Genomic DNA, 22,577 nt, shown 5'->3' with positions numbered 1-22,577 from the left:
CAAGATTTTCCTTATATATTTGGGTGCTCCTATGTTGGGTGAACATAAGTTTACAATATTTGTGTCTTCATGATGGATTCTTCCCTTCAACGTTATGAACTGTCCTTCTGTGTTCCTTTGTATGGTCTTTGTTTTGAAGTCTCTTTTTCTTCTGATGTAAGTATTGCTACCCTGGCTTTTTTTTCATGTCCATTTGTTGAAATGTTTTTTCCCAACCCTTTACTTTCAGTCTGTGTAGGTCTTCTGTTATGTGGTGTGTCTGTTGTAGGCAGTATATTTTTAGGGCCATGTTTTTCTATTCAGCTATCCTATGTCTTTTGATTGCAGCATTTAATACATTTACATTTAAGGTTATTATCCATAGGTAGCTAGTCATTGCCATTTTCCCCCTTTGTACCTGTGTTCCTCTCTCTCCCCCTCTTTTTCTTCATCTTCTTAAAGCAATCCCTTTAGCATATCTTGTAATGCTGGTGTGGTGGAGGTGTATTCTTTTAGCTTTCTTTTTTTTCTGGAAAACTACATATTTACTTTCCATTTTAAATGAGAACCTTGCTGGGTAACAATAGTCTTGGTTGCAGGCTTTTGCTTTTCATCATTTGGAATATTTCTTGCCAATTCCTTCTGACTTGTAGTGTTTCTCTTGAGAAATCAGCTGCTAGCCTTATCAGAGCTCCCTTGTATGCTACTTCCCATTTCTCCCTTGCTGCCTTTAAGATTCCCTCTTTGTCTTTGAACTTTGCCATTTTAATGATGGTGTGTCTTGTAGTGGACCTCTTCAGGTTCATCTTGATAGGGACCCTCTGTGCTTTCTGTACTTGCATGACATTTTCTCTCATCATTCAGGGAAGTTTTCCATCATTACTTTTTCAAATAGGTTTCCTATCCCTTACTCCTCTTCTTCTTCTTGTGGCATCCCTATTATATGGATATTATTACATGTCATGTTGCCCTGAAATTCCCATAACCTCTCTTTGTTCTTTTTTAGTATTTTTTTCCTTTTTTTACTCTTCTAGGAGTTTTGTTCTACTTTATCCTCCAGCTCTGTTTCACTTAGCCTGCTTTTGATCCTTCTACTGTGCTCTTCAGTTCCAGCTACTTACTTGTTGATAGTTTCTATGTCCCTTCTTATGCTGATATAGTTCTCAGTAAGTCCCTTTTACCTTCCCTGTATTTTTTTGGTAATTCTCACTAAGCTCATTGGGCTTCCTTATAACCAGAGATTCCTTATTGTTTGGAACTCAATATCTGATAGTTTACTTGCCTCTATTCCATTTAGCACTCTTTCTGAGGATCCCTCCTTTTCTCTGATTGGGGATTGTTTCTTTGCTTTCCCATTTTTTTGGAAACTCTTCTTTTTTGTGTCTGCTTTTTAAATTGTTCTGTTTTGACTCCCTGTCTTTGTGGTGTGAACTTCTATGGTAAGAGACCTGTGTGATTTACTGGTGCACTCTCCTTGATCTCCTGAACTTGATGCTTTGGGGATGCACTTTATGCAGTTTATATTGATTCTCTGAATGTAACTGGGTTTTGATTGTTCTTTGGTGGGTCCTTCCCTCCAGCTGGTTGACTGAGGGTCACTCTACCCACCATGTCTGTATGCTGTCATGCAGGTGCTTCCAGAACAAAGCCATAAAGCCCAGGAAATAAGTCCACACCTGCAGAAATAACTCCTCCTGCAATTCCACTATTAACACCAAATGAACCATATTAATAAGGGTGTAAAAAGATTAAGACTATTATAAGAAAGGGGAGCAAATATGAGATGACCTACTGAAAGAAAAATGATTTTGAGATGGTAGGGGGAGGAGCACTAATAGGATTAGGGAATTAGAGCAATGCAAGAGGAAGTAAAATTTATATCACAAATAAAAAAAGGAATGAAGAAGGTGGAATGGAGTAAGAAGGGAAGTATATAGTATTAGGTTTAAATAGAAATTAAATAAAATAAAGTGAGAGAAATAAAAAGGGAAAAAATAAATAATTTAAAGAAATAGGAACCAAATTGGAGAGAAAGCTCCACCATGGCACTATCAACAACAAATGAGCTAAAATTGATATAGATGGGGTGGAAATAAGAAGGGAAAAAGAAAGAAAGAAAAGCTTAATAGATTTCTAGAGGAAAATGAAGTGATTTTGAGATGGTAGTGGGAGAGGAAATGCTAAGAGTGAGGAATGAAAACCAAGCTAAGACAGGAAAAAGTTAAAATTTGAAACAGGGAAAAAAATTTTAAAAGGGCAGAATGAGAGAGGAAAAAAGAAAGAAACAGGCTAAGACAGGGCACAATTAAATTTAAGATGTTAAAAAAGAGTAGGAGGGGAACAGTAAAATTTGAGATTTAAAATACAAAATTAATGAAGATCTAGATATAAAATTGAAAAAAAATGTAACAACAACTACCCTACCCAAAACCAATGACCAAAGATTGCTAAAGGTGGAGAGAAGATGCAGGTATTTTAAGAGCAGGAAAAAGAATGTGAGATGACCATTGACAAAAACATTGGTTTTGAGAGGCTGGACAGGAGAGAAATAGTAAGAGTGTGGAATGGAAACAAGTTGTAGCAAGAGAGAAGGTAAAATTTAAAACAATATAATAAGAGGAAATAGAAGGTAAAATGGGATAGGTAAAAGAAGGTAAAAAGAGAAGGGAGGGGCAAAATATGTGAGCTGAAATAATATGTAGTATAAAATTTAGTGACTTAATATGCACAAACTTGAAGGATAAGAAATAAATGTTAAAAACCTATGCAGGACAGAAAATATCACAAATCATGGAGAAGACCACGATGAATTTTGTCTTTGTAGCATCTAGTATTTACCATTGTTTTTTCTTTCTGGGTTTACCTCTGGTGATGTCAGATGGTGCCCCAGCCTGGCCTTAGGCAGCCTGTTGGAGACTACCAGGGATCTACTGTCTGTGGCTGACTCCTTCAGTTGTCAATCTAGTCATTCTGCACTTAGCAGTCAGGCTTAAGCACCACAGGGTAGGGCAGGGTCCTTCCTGGGTTTGGGGCTATTGTTTTCCCTCAGGTTGCTGCTCCTTATAGAGGAGTGGACTGCCTGAGCACAAAGGTTGTTGCAGTATGGGGTTGACTCATCACCAGGATCTCAGCAGCTATTCTTTTGGTTCTCTCCACAACACCTCTGTCCTCAGTCTCTCCTCAATTGTCCCTAGTCCACTGTGCCCCCAACACCTTTTCAGGAGCCCAGGGTAACTGGCTGCAATTAAGAATTTATGCATTGGCCCTTTATGGCTCTTTGTGTCCCCAGCAGTTAGTCTTTGGCAGAGAGCAACTTTGCTGCTTTTCACAGTTGGATATTATCTGTGTACATTTTGGGCTCTGGTGCTCTAGGCTGGGTATCCCAGCTTAGGGTTTGGACCCCCACTTCTAAGGGGAATCCAACCGCCCACTTAAACACCCCTTTGGTGCCTCAACTACCGCCTGTGGGTTCCCAGCCAGCCCTTTCATGTCTCCACCACACTGGTCTCAGTCTTCATCTTTAGATGATATCTCCTTGTGTCTTTTTATTTATGTCGTAGTAAAGCAGATTCTCCTGTCTTTCTGGGGTTATAAAGCTTCTGTACCACTATTGTTTAGTTGTTTTATTCCAGGTGATTTCTCCACAATTTAGTTGTTATTCCAGCTCAGTCCTGGGAGGAGGTTAGTGTGACTGCCACTCACTCTTCCACTGCCGTGGATATCATCTATTGGGAAGCTCTTAACAATGGTTTTTGGTATGTAACATAAATGCTTTTCACAATAATCATTAATTCTTGCAGCATTTTATTTTGGCAGCATCATTTTTTCCTTAGATATAGAATTTCTCAGTGAAAACTTCTGGGCCTGGTACTTTGTTTTTGAAGGGTTATTAATTATTCATTCACTTTCTTTGAATATGACTACTCAGATCATCTATTTCTCCTTGTGTGAGTTTTGATAGGTTGTACCTTTGAAGGAATTGACCTATTTCATCATAAGCATCAAATTCATGGGTGTAGACTTCTAAATAATATTCCTTTATTTTCCTTTTAATGTTCATGTGATTAATAGTCATTTTCCCTCTTTCTTTTCTGACAGTAGTAACTTATGTCTTCTCTCCTTCATTAGCCTGGCTAGAGGTTTATCAATTTACAGATTTGTTTTTAAAGAACGAACTTTTGGTTTTATTGATTTTCTCTATTTTTAAAATACATTTTAATATGATTTAATATGATTTTCTCTATTAATTTTCTGTTATCAATTTCATTGATTTCTGCTCCAATTTTTACCAGTTCTTATCTTCTGTTTGGGTTTGTACTGTACTTCCTTCTCTAACTTCTTCAGGTAGAAGCTTAGATTATTAATTTTAGATCTTCCTTCTTTGCTAACATGTTCACTGAATGCATTAAATTTCCTGTAAGCACTGCTTTTGTTGCAGCCTACAAATTTTGATAATTTTCATCTAAGATATTTTAAAATATTTTCACAATATTTTTTCTTTTGATGAAAGAAAAAATATGTCATATGTCATTTTATAATATGTTGTTTAATCTTTAATATTTTGAGATTTTACAGCTATCTTGTTAAATTTCTAATTTAATTCCACTGTGGTCTGAGAACATAATTTATATGATTTCTATTTTTTAAAACATGTTTAGATCTGTTTTATAACCCAAAATGTGGTCTATTTTGGTGAATATTCCACATGAGCTTGAGAAGAATGTATATTCTGCTGTAATTGGGTGAAGTATTCTATAAATGCCAGTTATAAATAATTAATTGATGATACTGTTCATTTTAACAACATCCTCACTGAGTTTCTGCTCGCTGAATCTGTCAAACTACTGATAGAAAGGTGTCTCTTCCTTTTATGACACCAGCCACCCTGCTTCAGCATGACCTGCATGGTCACTGAGGCCATCTGCAGTGATCCTATTTCCACAGAAGGTCACATTGTTAGGATACAGGGTTAGGACCTTAACATAGCTTTTTTTTTTTTGAGTGGTGGATGGGGGTTACAATTCAACCCACAACAGCATCATTTGCAAGCCATCCCTGCCTAGTGGGTGGTGGGCCATGGAGCCTGGTGTTTAAAAGCAAAGGCCTAGCCCCAGAGAGAGCAGTTTCAAATCCCAGCCTTCTTACCAACCATGAGACCCTGGACTGGTACCCAGCCTCTTCCTCTGCCAAAGTGGGGACAAACATGAGTACCAACCAGGTCACTACAAAAACGAAACAACCTGTAAAGTGCCTAGCATGGTGCATGGTGTAGGGTCCATAGGTGTTTAAATGAACTGTATCAAGTGGCCCAGTGGGGATGAGTGGATGATCAGCTGTTGGATACAGACTCCACTGTGCTGTGAAGACATATCTGCTGAGTCAGCATGCATAGTGATGACAGCCCAAATGCCCCATAATCAGAAGGGTGACTTCAAAATCTATCATCTCATCAAAGGAACTGCTTTCCTTTGATCCCTTTTCCTCTCCATGGAGGAAGTTTTACTTCAAGGCCAAGTAGACTGAAGTGAAACGAAGGCCTGGGATGGGAAGTCAGCAGTGTGTTTCAGGCCAAGGGGCTTAACCACAGCTTCCCTCAGACCCTGCATAATTGTGGCCAGAGTGTGGAATGAGGATAGTGAGGAGTGAGGCTGCTGCAGAAGCAACTGCCAGGCCAACAGCCTCACCTGCCTATTAAGGAGTGTGGACCTTGCTGAATAAACACACGGAGGCTCTGAAAGATATTCAGTAGAGGAACAGAGGAGCAAGACTAGAGGCTGACCCACTAGGAACTGCAGTGATCATTGCAGTGAACACTGTAGGAGGCAGCTGCAGTGACTCTGACCTATGGTGGTGGTAGTGGAGTGAGATTCAGCAAATTCCCTTGCCTAATCCTGGACACCCTGAGGGGCCAGCTGCTCTGTCATGAGAGGGAAGCACCAGCCTGGAATCTGTGGCATGTAATTAGCCCCAGCACAGCCCCCTGCCCCCACAGCAGCCCCCCAGCAAGAATACAGCTCTGTCTGTAGTCCAGTGTGCCTCCTACTCTTCCTGGTAGATGAAAATGGTGGAATAATGTTTCATGAGGTAACACCCCTGAGTTCTGGCTGGTGGCAGAAGGAAGGAGATTCCAGCAGCACAGTGACAATCCTGGTTCTCAGAGGAGGATACGGGGCATCGTATCTTTATCTGCTTCGGTATCTGCCTTTATCACCAGACAGCCAGCGCCTGTGGCTGAGCTGACATCTTTATTCACTTCCCAGGGACATACACACCTCAGTCCTTAAACTCAGGTGTGATGCGTGCATAGCATCTTCATTTTTTCCAGGGTTTAATTTTTGTTTTGAGGACACATAGTCTTGGTTAACTCAGGAGTCTTGTCCTTTTTCCCCGAGAACACACAAGTGTGGCAGGTGAGGCTTTGTAGAGTGTGAGGCGAGGTCAGACCTGGGCCTCAGGGGCTTCTTTGGTCCACTGCAGTCAATATATGACATCCCTGAGAAACCCTAGCCAGCCAGGGCCTGAGACATCAGCTCCGCAGGCTGTGCTAACCCATCCACAGTCCTCTCTGCTTGGATACTGACCTGTTTCCTCCCCTCTCACAAGCCCAGGGATCATTCCATGTTTCCTGATGTAGAACCCAACCCTCCCTCTCCCCAACCCCAGGACTGACTGGATGAGGTCTCTCATGGTTTCCCACCACCATCAGGTGTGCAGGGGTCAGCCCGGAGCTCCCACCCCAGGCTGGTCCACTGGGATCTCAGGAGCTCAGCACATGGCCCCACCCTCCCCCTGGGTAGGTGGAGCAGCCCGGACCTTCTGGCTTTCTGGTAGCCATGTAGTGCCTGGGGCTCTGTCATACCCTCCCCACAGCTCCCTCACTGCAGGGCTGTGAGAGGCCAGCACAGGGCCCCTTCTTAATGACCTGCCAGTGTCTTGAGGGGTCTGCAAGGGAGCCATTATAATGATGACATGTAGGGGGAAGGCAGGACAGTGAGGAGCTGGTGGAGTAATGGATGAGGCCCCAGGGCCCTGAGAGGGGCTGGGTTGGAGCACAGGGGCCAGTGTAGGTGGTGACATCAGAAGAAACAGACATGAAGGAGGAGCTCTGACAGGACAGCTGTTGGTGGCTTGATGGGGTGCAGGCTCTCTGGGGCATTTTCTTGGGGACAGAGCAGCACCTAGAGAAGAAAAGGGGTCACTGGATTTGCGAGGTGAGTCCACTAAGACTCCAGACCCTCAGGTCCCTTAGCTGTAGTTGTCAGGCTCATTGAAGTCCTAGGAAAATTCATTCAGTCACATGTGGGAGGGTGTGGGTTTGTTCCTTTCCATGTCAGGTTTCCTGAGTCTGGGGTCCAGTGCTAGGAAATTTCCACCATTGTCCTGGGAAGTCTCGAGGTCCTTCCGGAGATCCAGAGAGCAGGGGATGTTACTGCGTGAGTGAGAAGTCACCACACAGAGGGATTTTCTCCCTGACTGCGGTCACTGGTCCTTCTCCTGGGCTGGGGCAGGGGGCAGGGAGGACAGGGATGGGCTTGGGGCCTGTGCCCAGCTCACTGTGTCCTAGCACACAGACCTGGGAGGACTCAGCTCCCCAGGCTCTTGCTTCTGAAGCAACACTCACTGCTGCCCCTGGTGCCCTGGTACTCCTCAGCCAGGGATGCCCAGGAACAAACCGGGCTGTCCCTGTTCATTCCAGGGGATTCCTGAGCCCAGACATCTTTCAGGCACCCAAGCTCAGGGACCAGCTGAGCCCCTTGATACTTCCATGGAGGGGCTCCTGGGAGAGGATGGAAATGCCCAGGAAGGAGGAATCACTCCAGAGCACCAGCCAGTCCCACTCTCAGGCAGTCTCCCCGGGCAGCAAGTGGGTGAGGATGCAGCCCCAGCCCAGGTGACTCAGGCTGTAGGAAGGATGTGCTCTGGCTCTGGCCCAGGCACTGCCTTTGACAGTCTCCATCAAGACCTCGGTTTGCTTATCCCTACAGTGTACACAGTGCTGCTGCAGGCAGGCCCTCCAGGTCACTCGCTCTAGAATTCTCTGCTCTGAGGTCACAAAGACACACCCTGAGGGAACAGAGGCAGACATCTGAGATTCTAGAACCCCACACTTGGGTCAGACTCTCATTTTCTGCATTGGCAGAGATGAAGAAGAAAGGCGTCTCTTTTGTTCCTGTTCCCAGACGACGCTCTTCCACTCCTCGTCCTTCTGCCTCTTCCCTCTCACTTGTTACCCTCTCCTCCTGCCCTCTACAGGCCCCCACTTCTGGGCTTTGGCCTGTCCCTTCCTCTGCCCCCCAACCTGACCAAACCAATGCCCCATTTCTCATCATCAGACCTGCTCCCCTCTTGCCACCCCACAAGGCCATCAGCCTCTGTGGGTCCTCTTGGGTCTCTCTTACCCCCTGCCCTGTCAATGCCCCTTCCTCTGCTTCCCTCCCCCTTGCCCAAGTGGTCTCCCACACTGCTAGTCAGTGTCCTCTCCTCCCGAATCCCTCTCCTGGTCCTTTTCTGGGGGGCAGAGGGTTCACCGGCCTTTCCCTACCCTCTGCCAGGTCACCACTTCCCGCCATCTACCCTCCTTTGGGCCGTCCTAAAAACTTCCCCAGGGGCCAGGAGTCCCAGCCACAGGAGACCGCTCAAAGATTCAGGTGTCAGACACCTGCTGTGCACAGGGAGTGGAATACTGTGAGAAGCGGCCACAGGTAATCCTGGTAGATCCCCAGAAATCCAGGGAGACTCCCACCCCTCACCATCTCCACAGTGAGTTCTCAGGCATGTGGGTGTCTAATCCATGTCACCAGGTGGATGCCCCTCTTGGGCATTGGTAGAGGAGCAATGGTGCCCTGTGCCTGGTATATACCCTACTCCCCAAACCAGCCTCCCTGGGAGAGAGTGACTAGGGTCCCTCTGGCAGAACAACGACTCTGGGTTGGAAGTAGGGGGCTATGGCAGTGAGAAGAGAGGTGAAGCCCTGCTGTAAGGTATTGGGACCTGGAAGCTGGGGGAGGTCAGGGACTTCGCTGGGGCAAAGCACCCTATTCACTCTGGTCCTGGACACTCAGAGGCTGCTAAGCTCTGCAGTTGAGCTGGCCCTCAGCTTCACTGGGTCAGGGCCATGTTCCTGCAGCCTCCCTGGGGCTAGCTGTAGGCCTCTGAGGGTGTGGGAGAATGTTGCACCTGGAGGTGAAGGCTGTCTCCAGGGGCCCCTCTGAGGCCTCCATGGACACCCCCGCACCATCCTTCCCTCCCTTCCCTGCAGGGCCCAGAATATCCAGGGCTACTCCCGTTTCCCATCTCTGACACGAGCAAGGAGAGCCCTGACTGGCCAGAACTTGAGGAACTCACATCTCAACTCTTCTGTTCACCCATTTGACCCAAGCAGCATGAGAGTGGATGGTCAGCAATTGACAGTTTTCCCCCGTGGCTCTAAGAAGGTGAGTCTGGGTAGTGCTGACTTAGTGTGGGGAGGGGGACCCCTGGACACTCAGAAACCGCACAGGCTGCCTGCCCCTCAAAGGGGGCCCACCCTGGGCTGGCTGTCCTGACCACAGCCTGCTGTGCTCAGGGTCCAGAATGATGCTCTCTTTTGGCCCCTGTAGCCTCCTCAGTTTTGATCATCATGTTCGGGCCCAGTGAAGTCATGTGCTGAAGACATACCCTGAGACTGGTGCCCCCTTACCAGGAAGCACAGCATTAGCAGGCTAGAGGAGCCAGACCCCTCCTGCCTGTGGCCTCCAGTTTGCAAAAGATCATCAGGTGAATGCAGTCTGCCAGGACCCCAACCTCAGGCTCTGCTTTCTAATGAAAAGAGTGGATGGGGAGCCAGGCGGAGCTTGAGGACCTCCTCCATAAGACCTTCCTGAGTGGTTAGCACCCTTCCCCTATCTGTCCATCTGCTGGAGGGGTGGGTCCTACCATGAGTGGGGCCTCTGAAGGGCACTGGTCCAAGCACAGGCCAAAAGCCAAGTAAGAACTCACTGCCAGAGGCTCCAGTGTTCTCAGGCGCAGCGCAGCAGGATTCGAGAATGGGAGGACTGGATGTGTCTGGGGCTGCCTCCCAGCTGCAGCCCATGTGCTATCTAGTCAGGGGAAGAATCATGGCCTGAATCTGCTTCCAGAAGAATGACCACTTCTCCTATTCCTGCACCTGACCCCCAAATTCCTCCTGCCCATTCTCTCTCTCAACACATACACACACAGCAGTCCTCCAAATCACATTTGGCTCACCTTGGTCCACGTGAGACCACACACTGCTCTGTACACCTGGTTCCTCCCCATTCTTGATGGGGTACATGGACACATTTGGGCCTGTGTTACTGCCAGAGACCCACAGACACTTGTGCTTTGGAGTTGAGAAGCCCTTTGTTCTCCTGCTCAGTGACTTCCAGTCACCACTATGAATGCCTCTGGAGCCAGCAGTACAAGGTCCAGACTCCTGCAGCCTGGGGGAGGGAGCTAGGCAGGTTGAAGGACACATATAGTCCTTTCAGCACCACAGAGGTGGACAGCTTCTATGAACACCTTCCTGGACTGCACCCACCCTTTGGGGTTTGGAAACTCCTCTGGTAAACATCTGGGTCTCCAAATAGCCTCACTCCTGAGGCCCCTGACTTCTGTCCACGACCTGAGGCTCCCCTAGACATCAGTATCTCAGAAAGGATGGAACAAGGACAGGGCTGTGCAATGTCTACACAAGAAACCCAAGATGCAACCCCTTGGGGCCATGGGACAGGAGCCTTGTCCCCTAGAGCTCCTCAGCCCCCAGCCCAGGGGAAAGGAAAGACTAGGTTCTTAGAAGTGCAGCCCAGGTCCTAGGACTGCAGGGCAATGGAGAAACCTGGGGAAGAAGCATGTGGGGAGGGTTCATGGTTGGCTAGTCCCCTTGCTCTCCATCTTGCAAGCTTGCCCTCTCAAGAGATGCATCTGACCTCCATGTGGGGAGGTGGGAGCTATGCTTTATCCAACTTTCCTTCTCAAGTGCCACTTAGGGGCAATGTTTTATGAGCTCTGATGATACACCAGGCCCTTCTGCCAACAATGGAAGCTGTTGTTTAACCAAGACCTGTAAGAGGTGCAGCTGGAGTCAACATTCCCATGAACATGTGATTGGAATTGGAGGCTTTATTTCTTCCCACCCAGAAGGCATCCTGCAATTCCCTGAGGGAAATGAAAGGGAGACAAGGTCATGAGACCTCCTGGAGAGCTCCAGGCTTCCCCAGGGCTGAGGAGGGAGGGTGGGGGTGCCAGGGCCCAGAGCCCCCTGGAGCCCTGCTGCTAGGGGTCTCAGAGGCTTCTGTATTGCCCAGAGCTGGTAGAATGGAGCTTAAAGAGGGCCAGCGATCTCCCCTGACTCTCCTTCTCACTCCAGGCTCTCAGCACCAGTCAGCCTCCCCTTGTCTTTCCTCCAACTGATAGAAAATAGTTGTTAAAACCATTTCACAGAAGCAGGGGCAAAAGGCCAGGGTATGTGGGGTTGACTCATTCATTTTTGGTAACTTGGTTACAGAAAGATAATTTTGATTTTTGTTCTTACTGTGTTTTACAATGAATAAACAGTGTCAAATGGTCTTTTGTAAAGAAAATTGATTCCATCTGAAGCCCATCCTGACAGCTTCACTTTCTCAAGCAGCAGCTCAGAAGGCCCTGGTCTGAGCTTTTCCATGATCCATCCAACCATCAGTATGAGGATGACTAATCAAATTTTAGAGCATTCACACATCTTGCTCTCCTTGGTACATTTTCTCTATTCTATTCGGTGATCCAACATTATCTGTGCTGCATAGTGTACAGATTTTGAGACATTAGCATTAATGTTCCTCTAGATGAGGCCTGTGTCATGTGATTGTTCTTTCTGAATGATCCAGGGCAAGACTTTTTTCAATGGCTTCCATTTTACCCAGATCCACAAAACAGGTAGCTGCTAATTATTATATTTTTATGGAGTGTTAAATCATAAGGCCCAGACTAAAACCAGGGCCATCTTATTCAGAAGAACCAATTTAAACTTTGTTAAATTTGTGTTTAATTTGTTAAGACATGTTTACAATGTGTCAACAAACTTAGGAGAATAGGGAGACAAAAGGAAGACTAGGGCAACATTTTTTGGCAAAGGAGATCCAGCTCAGTTTGGACTCAAGAATCGCCAGTTCTAATCCGTTACATGGAAGCTAAAAGGAATCATCATAAATATTGTCTCCTTGTCACAGAGCCTCCAGCCAGACCACCAATAAGCCCCTGAATTCACCAACACTTATTTTCTGTGTATTTGATTGTAAACATCCTAGTATGTTAGAAGTGGTCTAAATACACCCTTTTGGTCACAAGCCTGAGATGTCCCGTCACCTGCTCTGATGTTGCCCTTTGGTCTCATGAGCGCACCTAAAGCTTCCATTGTCCTGTAAATCAGGTGAGCTTGTGCTATCTTCACAGCTAAGGTGGTGATCCAGGGGCTCACAGGTGTAGGAGAGGAATCCTGGTTGTACACTAAACATGAGGTGAGCTGAATGTTTGCAAAATCAATGACTGAACAAACAAACAAACAAAAACCTCAAAGAAATGAACTTTTCCAGCATATGGCCCACTCACAATGTACTTGGGAGCTCAGAAAAACAACTTAGGGGAGGGGTGTGAAACACTTGAGACAGGTGACCTTTAGGACTTTGTAAAGCTACACTGTGTGTGTGGTCAGGGTAACCTGGCCCAGGCCTGGTGAGTCCAGTCCTCCTGAGAAAACTGAATCAGTGGGGAAATCACTCTTCTTGGACCAGCCCCACCACGGAAAATTTTCAGCCAGTACCTGTTGTCTAGGGTCTTAGTGGCATAGAGACCAAACCTTGGAGCTGGGGACCCCAGTGTCAGAGCCTGAGAGCAGTGAGGGTGAGAATGACCACTCCCTGCACATGAAGGACATTCAGAGGAACACCTGTTTCCACGATGAACAAGAATCAAATCAGATTCTCCATCCCTCAGCTTTAAGCCCCCCAGAAACTTCCAGGAAAAATCAAGGCACCAACCATGGAGCTTATGTGGGGAGGTCCGAGGTAATTTTCCTTATGGCTGGTGGATGATTTTAGTTATGGCTAGTTTTCAGGCTTGGCAGCTGAACAGAAGTCAATAGCATTCATTCAATAATCTAGGTTTTCTCTTATGTTAGCCTCACACCAAGTAAAGCACCACCAAAGTTTGGAAGTGGAGAATTCCACCTGGTGCATCAGGGGAGGCTGCACAGATGAGGGAGCATTTGGGGGGGACCTGCTTTAGAGGATGGATGGCACTGAGATAGAGGAAGACGGGGCAGGGAGGTAAAGGTGTGTCCCACAGGCACATATGGATGGCTGAGCCCGGAAACCAAAGGTGAATGTCCCAGAGTAGAATGGACTTTTGGGATGAAACTAAATATGTAACGTATCCAAAATTTTGTGTCAAAAGTCCACTGGTCAAATTTTAAAAGTCTGAGGTTTTGAAAGAGATCATTATTTCTTGGTCCTGTTAATTGTGAGATTTCTTCCATACTCACTCTGCCGAACATTTGCCAGACTGTTTTCCACTAAGGCCAATGGATGTTTTTCTCTGAGGTAGGAACAGAATGTTCTGGGAGCACCAGGGCTACCCAAGACCATAACATTTATCCCCATTCCCCCAAAGTGTCCCAGTTGGGACAATGTGTTATAACTGTCACTCTAATGATCATGGCTTATTATTTATTTTTATAATTGTAGTAAAATTTACCATATTAACCAGATATATGGTTTGATGACATTAAATATATTCTCATTGTGATACCACTTTACACTGGTCAGAATGGCCATCATAAACAAAGCAACAAACAACAAGTGTTGGAGAGGTTGTGGAGAAAAGGGGACCCGAGTGCACTGTTGGTGGGATTGCAGACTGGTACAACCACTATGGAAAACAGTACGGAATTTTCTCAGAAAACTAAAAATGGATCTGCCTTTTGACCCAGCAATTCCACTGCTGGGATTATATCCTAAGAACCCTGAAACACCAATCCAAAAGAACCTATGCACCCAAATGTTCATAGCAGCACAATTTACAATAGCCAAGTGTTGGAAGCAACCTAGGTGCCCATCAGTAAATGAATGGATGAAAAACTATGGTACATTTACACAATGGAATTCTATGCAGCAGGAAGAAAGAAGGAGCTCCTACCCTTTGCAACAGCATGGATGGAACTGGAAAGCATTATGCTAAGTGAAATATGCCAGGCAGTGAAAGGCAAATACCATATGATCTCACCTTTAACGGGAACCTAAACAACAAAAGAAACAAACAAGCAAACTATAACCAAAGACACTGAAATAGAGAACAGGCTGACAGTGACCAGAGGAGAGAGGGGAGGGGATTTCAGGGGAAAAGGGGTAGGGTTTACAGGAACAAGTATAAAAGACACATGAACAAAAGCTGGGGGGCAGGTGGAAATGGGAGGGAGGTGGGGAGGACTGGGGGGTGGGCTGGGATGGGAGTAAAAGACAGAAAACTGTACTTGAACAACAATTAAAATTTAAAAAATGTCATAGAAAAATACATTCTCATTGTTGTGCCCCCATCACTATCATCCATTTTAGAACTCTCTGCATCTTGCAAAACTGAAACTCTGTACTCACTGGGTATCAATGCCCTACCCCCACCTCCAGCTCCTGGCAACCGACACTCTACTCCCTGTCTTTGTCTACTCCAGGTCTCTCATGTATCTGTGATCAGCCATATAGCATTTGTCTTTTTCTTACTGGCTTTTTTCATTTAGCATAATGTTTTTCAGATTCATTCACATTATAGCATGTGTCAGTTTCCTTCATTTTTAAAGCTGGGTAATATTTTACTGTGCATATGTATAAATTCCATGTTGTTTATCCATTCATCTATAGACAGACACTCAGTTGTTCCCAGCTGTTGGCTATTGTGAACATTTGTTGTGTCTCTGCTTTCAATTCTTTTCAGTTCAGGAAGTGGACTTGCTGGATCATGTGGTAATTCTCTTTTTAATTCTCTGAGGAACTTCCATACTGTCTCTGTTAGTGGCTATACCATTTCACATTCCCATGAGAAGATCATAGGAGTTCCAATTTCTCCACATGCTCTCCAGTACTTGCTTTAAAAAAAATAGTCATCTTCATGGGTGTGAAGTGGAATCTCATTGTGGCTTTGACCACATTTCCCTAATGACTATGCCGTTGAACATCCCTTCAGGTGCTTAATGTCCATCTTTATCTCTTGGGAGAAATATCTACTCAGGTCTTTTGTCTGTTTTTGAATTAGATTGTTTATTTATTTTGCTTTTATTTTCCATTTTAGGAGCTCTCTATGTATTCTGGATATAAATCCCTTATGAAACATGTTATGGATTTTGTTTTACATTATTCTGGAACTTTTGTTCCTTGTAAAATTCAGAGATATATAGAGTCCCCCAAATGGGCTTTTACTTAAATGATTCCATCTGCATAATTGAATTGTATCACTAAAAATTAGATAGCACCTGTCTTTCAGCCTCTCAATGCCAGAGAGTGTCACTCTCTGGGATTTGGGCAGATGGAAGAAAATTCATGGAGCCGGGGGAGGTGATCCATACACACCATAAGCCACGTGTCACACAGCGGGAACTATCACATTCCTTATATACTAAATGCACACAAATCTGGCAGGATGCCAAAACATTGCATAACTCAGTGTGATTCTGTGCATGTGGGCCCACTCAAGGCTATGGGAATACAGTTTACTGGACCCTGTCTCAAGGCTATGGGGAACACTGCTGATCTTAGTTGCCCAGACATCTGGATGAGGGAGTCTGACTGACTCTGTTTACCCTACACCTATAAACTTTTAGGAAAGCAAATATCTCTAACTAGAAATTAAAGCAATGTTACATGTGTTCAAGAAGATTAAAGTTTCTCATAGCTTTATGAACCTTATTTATCAATAAGAGATTTATTTGCATTTGCTGTTAATGTATTTGGAGAGGAGCTGCTATATCTTGTGCTTACAGGAAGTGAAAAATAATAATTCTCTCTTTTATAAAGACAGAAAACATATATTTCTGACCCCATAGTTATGAAGAGGTTTATTTTCTAAGTTGCTTCCTTCTGATTTGGGGGATAAATTTGAATGACTCCACCTGTTCTCATATGTCACTATTTGTGTTAGAAAGCTCAGCGTGCATGTGGGGGTGTAGGACTGATAATTGTTAAACATATGTGACCAGCCCTCTGTTGAGCACTTTATGTCATTTTTTCATTGTGTACTCACAAAATTTGATGATGCTCTATATTTTTTGGAACTCTTCCATTTAGAGGTGACAGAAATCCATCTTGAAATGGCTTAAGCCAAAAAGTGGTTTATGAAACAGCCTCATCTAACCACAAATGCAAGGCTTAGCTAGCTGCAGGCACCAGAGAAGCCAGGGCAACAGACACTATCATCAGGATACAACACTACTCTCCAGCTCTGAGGTCTACATGGTGTTGCTCTGGTTAAGTTCTCCAACAGCCTCTCAAATGATATTAGCAGCTCTAGTCTCATATCTGTATCTCATAAGCCTGTTAGAAAGTAAATTCAGCTCTCAGAGTTACTTCATTGAGTCCTAGGATTGGGTTCAACTAGATCACTGTGGGTCACATGAGCAGCTTTGAGCTAGAAATAGTGGCAAGGAGAATATGGTGCTTGATTGCCCACACCTGCATTCCATTTCCTGATTAGTGCTGAGTACAGAGAAACTCTACCTGAAACACATGGGCTTACTTTAGGGGAAAGGTGGTTTCCTGGGGAAAATCAGGACTTATCAGAAAATGGGGTGGGGGGGGCGGAGTGGGGTATGGTGGGGCGGGGCCGGTGGGTAAGCATAGAGTAGCTGGATAAAATACAGGATTCTTATTTAAATTTTAGTTTCACACAGTTAATGTATTTTTTACTATAAGTATGTCCAAAATATTGCATAAATTTTAGTATAAATATGCCCCATGCAAGATTTGGAATATATTTTCATCAGGAAATTATTCATTATTTATTTGAGATTCAAATTTAAGTGGGTGTCCTCTATTTTTATTTGCTAAGTCTGGCAACCTTAATAAGCAGAAACAGCAAAGGTCCATTATAGAGGTCCTATTATTTACATTTTTTACATGAGAATATTTTAGTTCAGAGAACCTGCATATCAAGTTTAATTGTATAGATTAAATATGTTGACAGGATATAAACCCATGTCTATCTGATTAAAAATACCTTATTTACTCTATTTTCAATCTTCCTCATTTCATGCCTCTTAAAATAAAATGTTCCAAGTGTTCACTGGAAATAAGGACCTAACTGTGGCTTTCAATTTAATAGTGCTCAGCTGGGATAAATCAACATGCCCTCCTGACTCATCAACACTAACTTCAGAAGCATCAGGAGAATTGCAGCTACTAATAATTCAAATAATTCAATTTAGTCAATATTCTTTAAAATATAGATTTTCCCACCAGTTTCCTTCTTAATTCACCTGGCTCATTGAGAGGAATATTGAAAAGTGGACAGAAAGATAATCTGGGAAGGGATGCAGAGAGTAACTTACCTCACACACAGTTGACCAATAAAGAAATACAAGAGAGGTTTGGTAGTGCCTTGAACCAGAGGTTTTATAGCGACAAGGAGAACCGACAACTTGGACTCACTGGAAGGAGCAGGAAGTTAAAAACCTAACAGAAGATTAAAAGAGAACAAAATTCTTGTTACATTGGCTTTAAGTACATAAGGCAAACAGCAGTTTTAGACTTAATGCTATCACACTTTTGTTATCTGCTTTGTTGTCACTTCAAAAAAGAAAAATGCAACTGGCTCCATTTCATTTCCTGATACAGTGTATTTGTAATTTATCACCTCACAAAAATTAGTATACTAAGGATAACTGGACCTTCTCTTTTAATTACCAACCTTTTCACTCTGATCACAAAATTCCCTCTATAGACAAAGTACAAAGAAGTAAGAACATAGATGACAAAAGAGCCAAGAGCATGCCTGCTTACATGAGTTTATTAGCTCATGAGGATGGATTAGCCCCTATCACTCACAGACACATGGTTTTGAAGAAACCAAAACAAGCAGTCAGTTCACACAAAATAAGACATAATAATAAAATCAATAGCTGGATTTAGTCAATGGGTCATTCTGTTCGGTCCATCTCTGTTACCTGAATGATCCAACATGGCCAAGTTGACATAACTAGTAATCATGACAACAACACTTATTTAACACTTTCAATGATGAAGACTATAAATACTCGTATTAGCTTATTTAAAATTTACAACAATCACATCAGGTAGATTTTATCTTCATATTTTGCATTACAGGAGACTATAGTTGCAAGGTAAGTAATTGAGCTTACTCAGTGACAGAGCTGGATTTTAATACAAATCTATTCTGTTTCAAAATCCATGCCATTAGCCACTGCATCATACCGCCTCTGTAGGCTGCAAAATAAACATAAAACCAAGGTTAGAAAAAAACTTTAAAAAGTCTTAAAATTTTTTGAAAGCATTTGTATTCGTACATTGGCTACTCATTAAAATAACTGAAGCAGATGGCCTGTAAGATTTCTATCAGGAAAATAATCACCTAGGGCCTAACACCACCTCAGGATACCGGTCAGACTCTCAGCGGCACTCTGGTGCCCATGGCTCCTCTGGGGGCCTGACCTAGGACTTCCTTCCATGGTCAGCTCCTGAAGGTCCCCACCAAATTCCCCTGGCCTGGAGTGCGCATTGCGGCTCTCATGTGGAAAATTTTGTGTGACTCTGTGGTTGGGCCCCTGGGAAGAGGAGGTAAGACACTCATCAAACACCACATCCTGGGCCCTGGATTTTCAGTTGCTGCTCCTCTCTGAAACATTTCTTTTTAGTTCTAGTCCATGATGATCCAGCAACCAGCCAATTTAAATAAACTACTATTCTTCAGGATATAATAATTAAGGAACTATCCAGGCATATTTTTTGTGGTAAAAGCTGTATAGGGGCTGGTATTCATTTTTTTGATGCCCCACAATTCCCAATGTGTGAATAGCACCACCACTTAGCTGGTCAGTCCACCCATCCTGATGGGTTAATCAGGTAACCAATTACCTATGGCTGTGGGACTTACGGGTTGTTAGAGTAAAAAAACAAACTAACTGAGTCATCTGACTGAGGACTCACCATATTTAACTCTGTGACTGATCACCTTTGTGCATGGTGCTACCACTCAGATTAGCTGTGAGCATTTTAATAAGGACAATAAGGAGGTATCCTTTAGGTAAATATCACCTAGAGGGTTGAATCTAATATTTAACCCAGAGGGATGAATCTAATACTTGGAATCTCCAATTCCAAATGATGAACCCAGAAAATTGCATAAGGAGAAACGGTTTTTCATACCTCAAATAGTACTTTACACGTTGATGTCATTTTATGTACATACAGAGCCAACCTTGGCCCCATGGACCATGGAAGAAGTAACTGATTCCAGAGACCCCTGTTATAATATTGACTACTGCTAAAGCGCAAGATTTTGGTATAGAAAGCCATTTAATATCTTCAAGACTGCTTATTAAGTTGTAGATACTTTCTAGAGCCTTGTCCAGATTGCCATGCTTTTGTGATTCTATAAAATCTAGTCAAAGAGCAATCTCTGTACTGGGAAGCAAATGAGTACTTACTTGTCTTAATCAGTCCCAGCTCCTGCACCAGAATACGATGGCTGGAAGGGTGAGAACCAATTCCTGGTTTGCAGAAGGCTGCTGTCTTCTACTGAACGACCTTGAGGAGGGCCGGGATGGGAAATTTGTGTCTCTTCTTTTTCTGAAGACATTGCTCCTATTTTGAGGGCCCTAATTATCTCCTGAAGGCCTCACCTCCAAAACCTTCACATTGCATATTAGGGCTTAATTTTTTTTTTGGGGGGGGGGTCACAAACATTAAATCTATAACAGTATTTTTTGTCTCAACATCACTATCATTATACTCATTAAAAGTATTAAAGGAAAGTTTTTATTAAGTGTCTGCTTATGTTTCTCACCAATAAGAATTCCACAGAGAGGGAACTCTCCTGGGTAATTCTTAAACAGACAATGCTAATACATGCTCTAATCTTTCAAACAACTCCTCTGGCTAAGCACTATTATTTTCCCTTTGCAGGTAAGAAAAGTAAAGCTCAGTGAAATTTTTTCTTATCTGAGGTTAAAAAAAACCTGGTTGGTAAGTCAGCAAGATCTCGCTCCAAACAATCAGATCCTCCTTCTGTTCATTGGCATGAACAGAAAACTAGCTTTCTTTCTGCATTATAGCTAATTGGAGTAAACTGGACAGAGAAATGTAAGGGATGAAGGAATATTATGGCAATCCTCCAATGAAATATAGCAGAATCTTAGGGATTGATTGCTATGTAGCCAGACCTAGGTTCAAATTCTGTTCCTGCATTATTAGCTTTGTGACCTAGGTTATCTACCATGTGTTTCTGATATTTAGACATCTGGGTCCTTGCTGACCCTGAACAGACTGCCTTTCCAAAGTTTAGCCAATTCCTAGAAATAGTAAAGGACTCACCTAAGAATGTACCTTTCATCTGCAAACAAACCAATCCAGAACTCATATCCCCAACAACCTTCTGTATAGGACGCTTACACACCAGGCCACCTATACTCCTGCTCTGATGACCCAGGTCCAGGTGCCAGATAACTAGGAGCAGCCCCTATACCCTAGAACCACCTGAAGTTGTTCTAACTATCCAATACTATACCCCATTACCATGCTCCATCTGTTCCCTGCCCTGGAAGCCACCTCTTGCCCACATTTTCTCTTCTCCTCATCTGCTTTATCAACTCTGCTGCTTCTCTGTGTGGCCTTGCATGATGTGGCGTGGTGTGATGTGTCTCCTCTTGGGAACTATGAGTAACAAACTCTCTTTTCAATTATAGGCATCTTCTGATCTGTTGGCTTCACCATAATTGAATACTGAAATCTATATTTTAAAACATGTCGGGAAATTGATTTAACCTCTCTGAGCCTAATTTTCTTTTCTATAAAATTGCTGATCATAAGTTTCTACATGAGAAAGTGCATGAAACACACAGCACAGGGCCAAGCTTGTGGTAAGAATGCAACAACTGATAATATTGTTGATCTCCCTCATCAGATAATTATTATTATCTCACAGTGTGCTTCTGGAAAACATAGACCAAATCTGATTCACCTCTGTATCTCTGGTGGCTGGCAGAGGGTAGGCATTCAACAAAATGTTTGTCAAATTTCAAGTGTTAGAGCATTTATATTTCTCAGAGTTCTCTATGACTGATGTTAAAAAGCTACTTGAGTGAACCTGCCTTTATCATCAGGGTGCTTTAAGTTATCAGTACCTGTACAGGATGACTGAGCAAAACCTGCATGTCTTGGGTATATGTAATTTAACCTCTTTATTTTCTAGGTAATTATGTGAACATAATAAATATTTACATGTAAAAAAACCCCCAATAATTCTTCCATGTAAAGCTTCCTCAATCCCACCTTCTAAACTATTAAGAAGTTGAAGCTTAAGATGCATTCTTTGAGGAAACAAACCCATTTTCTTTTAAAAATGAAATAAATGTTCTTTCCTCATAACACAGTATCTGCTGGGTACGAATGATTGCCACATTAAGTGGAAACAGCATGCATCCTTTATAAAGAGGAATTTAAAATTACTCTTTACTTTTTTATTCTAATTGTGCACTCCAGAGGCGTATTATAGCCCAGAACCCTGGGGGGTGAAGCGGAGCCACTCTCATGAAGGCTTTGGACTCAAACAACAATTAGTGAGGAATGAGATGATCTAAGTTTCTGTCCCATGTGTGCAGGCTCTGATCTACCTCCAACACGATTTCCCTGTGTGTGCTGGGGAAATGTTACTCTGTGTGCCAAGCAGAAAGGGTTGGTATTAAGAGCAGATGGTATCATGTCTGGGCAATATTTTCTCAAACTAAAATTCTCTATAATAATTCCAAAATTCATAGTAACTGTGAGGGAACAGAATATAAGACAGAAGAAATGTGATTCTGTAAGAATGTCTACCATGAGCAGTGATTCTGACTGACAAGCGCCTTCCGTGGTAATGGCCAGAGTGCCCAGGGATGGCCTCCTCACCTCAGTCTTGCCTCTCTCACCCTCTCTGTGTGTTGATGTAGAATGGTTTAAGAAAGAACTTCAGTTTTCCACTTCCAGGTCATAGAGTCTTCATTCCCTGCCCCCCTTGGTAGTTTGTCTTTTCATTTGCACTGCCACATCTATTAGGAAAATTTGGACCAATATCAAGAACACACGCCTTCTTAATAATCTGTGTTTTTGTGTGCTTACAAACTCACAGATGTTACTTGGCTAAAATTGCTTGGCCTGAAAAAAACCTATAATATTTAAATCCTCATTGATTGTGTGCCTGTGCCAAATTTATTGCACTCATTATCTATAATTCTTATAAAAATTCTCTAGTCTATCCTCTGGTTTCTCTTCAGATTGTATAAATCTTTCGCCTTTTGCAAAAATTCTCTAGGCTAGACATGTGACTGGAAATGGGACCAGCCTGGAGCAGGTCTGCCTAAGGCCCGTTGG

This window comes from Phyllostomus discolor, chromosome 4 (genome assembly GCF_004126475.2).
Source record: "Phyllostomus discolor isolate MPI-MPIP mPhyDis1 chromosome 4, mPhyDis1.pri.v3, whole genome shotgun sequence".
Lineage (NCBI taxonomy): Eukaryota > Metazoa > Chordata > Mammalia > Chiroptera > Phyllostomidae > Phyllostomus > Phyllostomus discolor.
Note: the sequence above shows the minus strand (reverse complement) of the source record.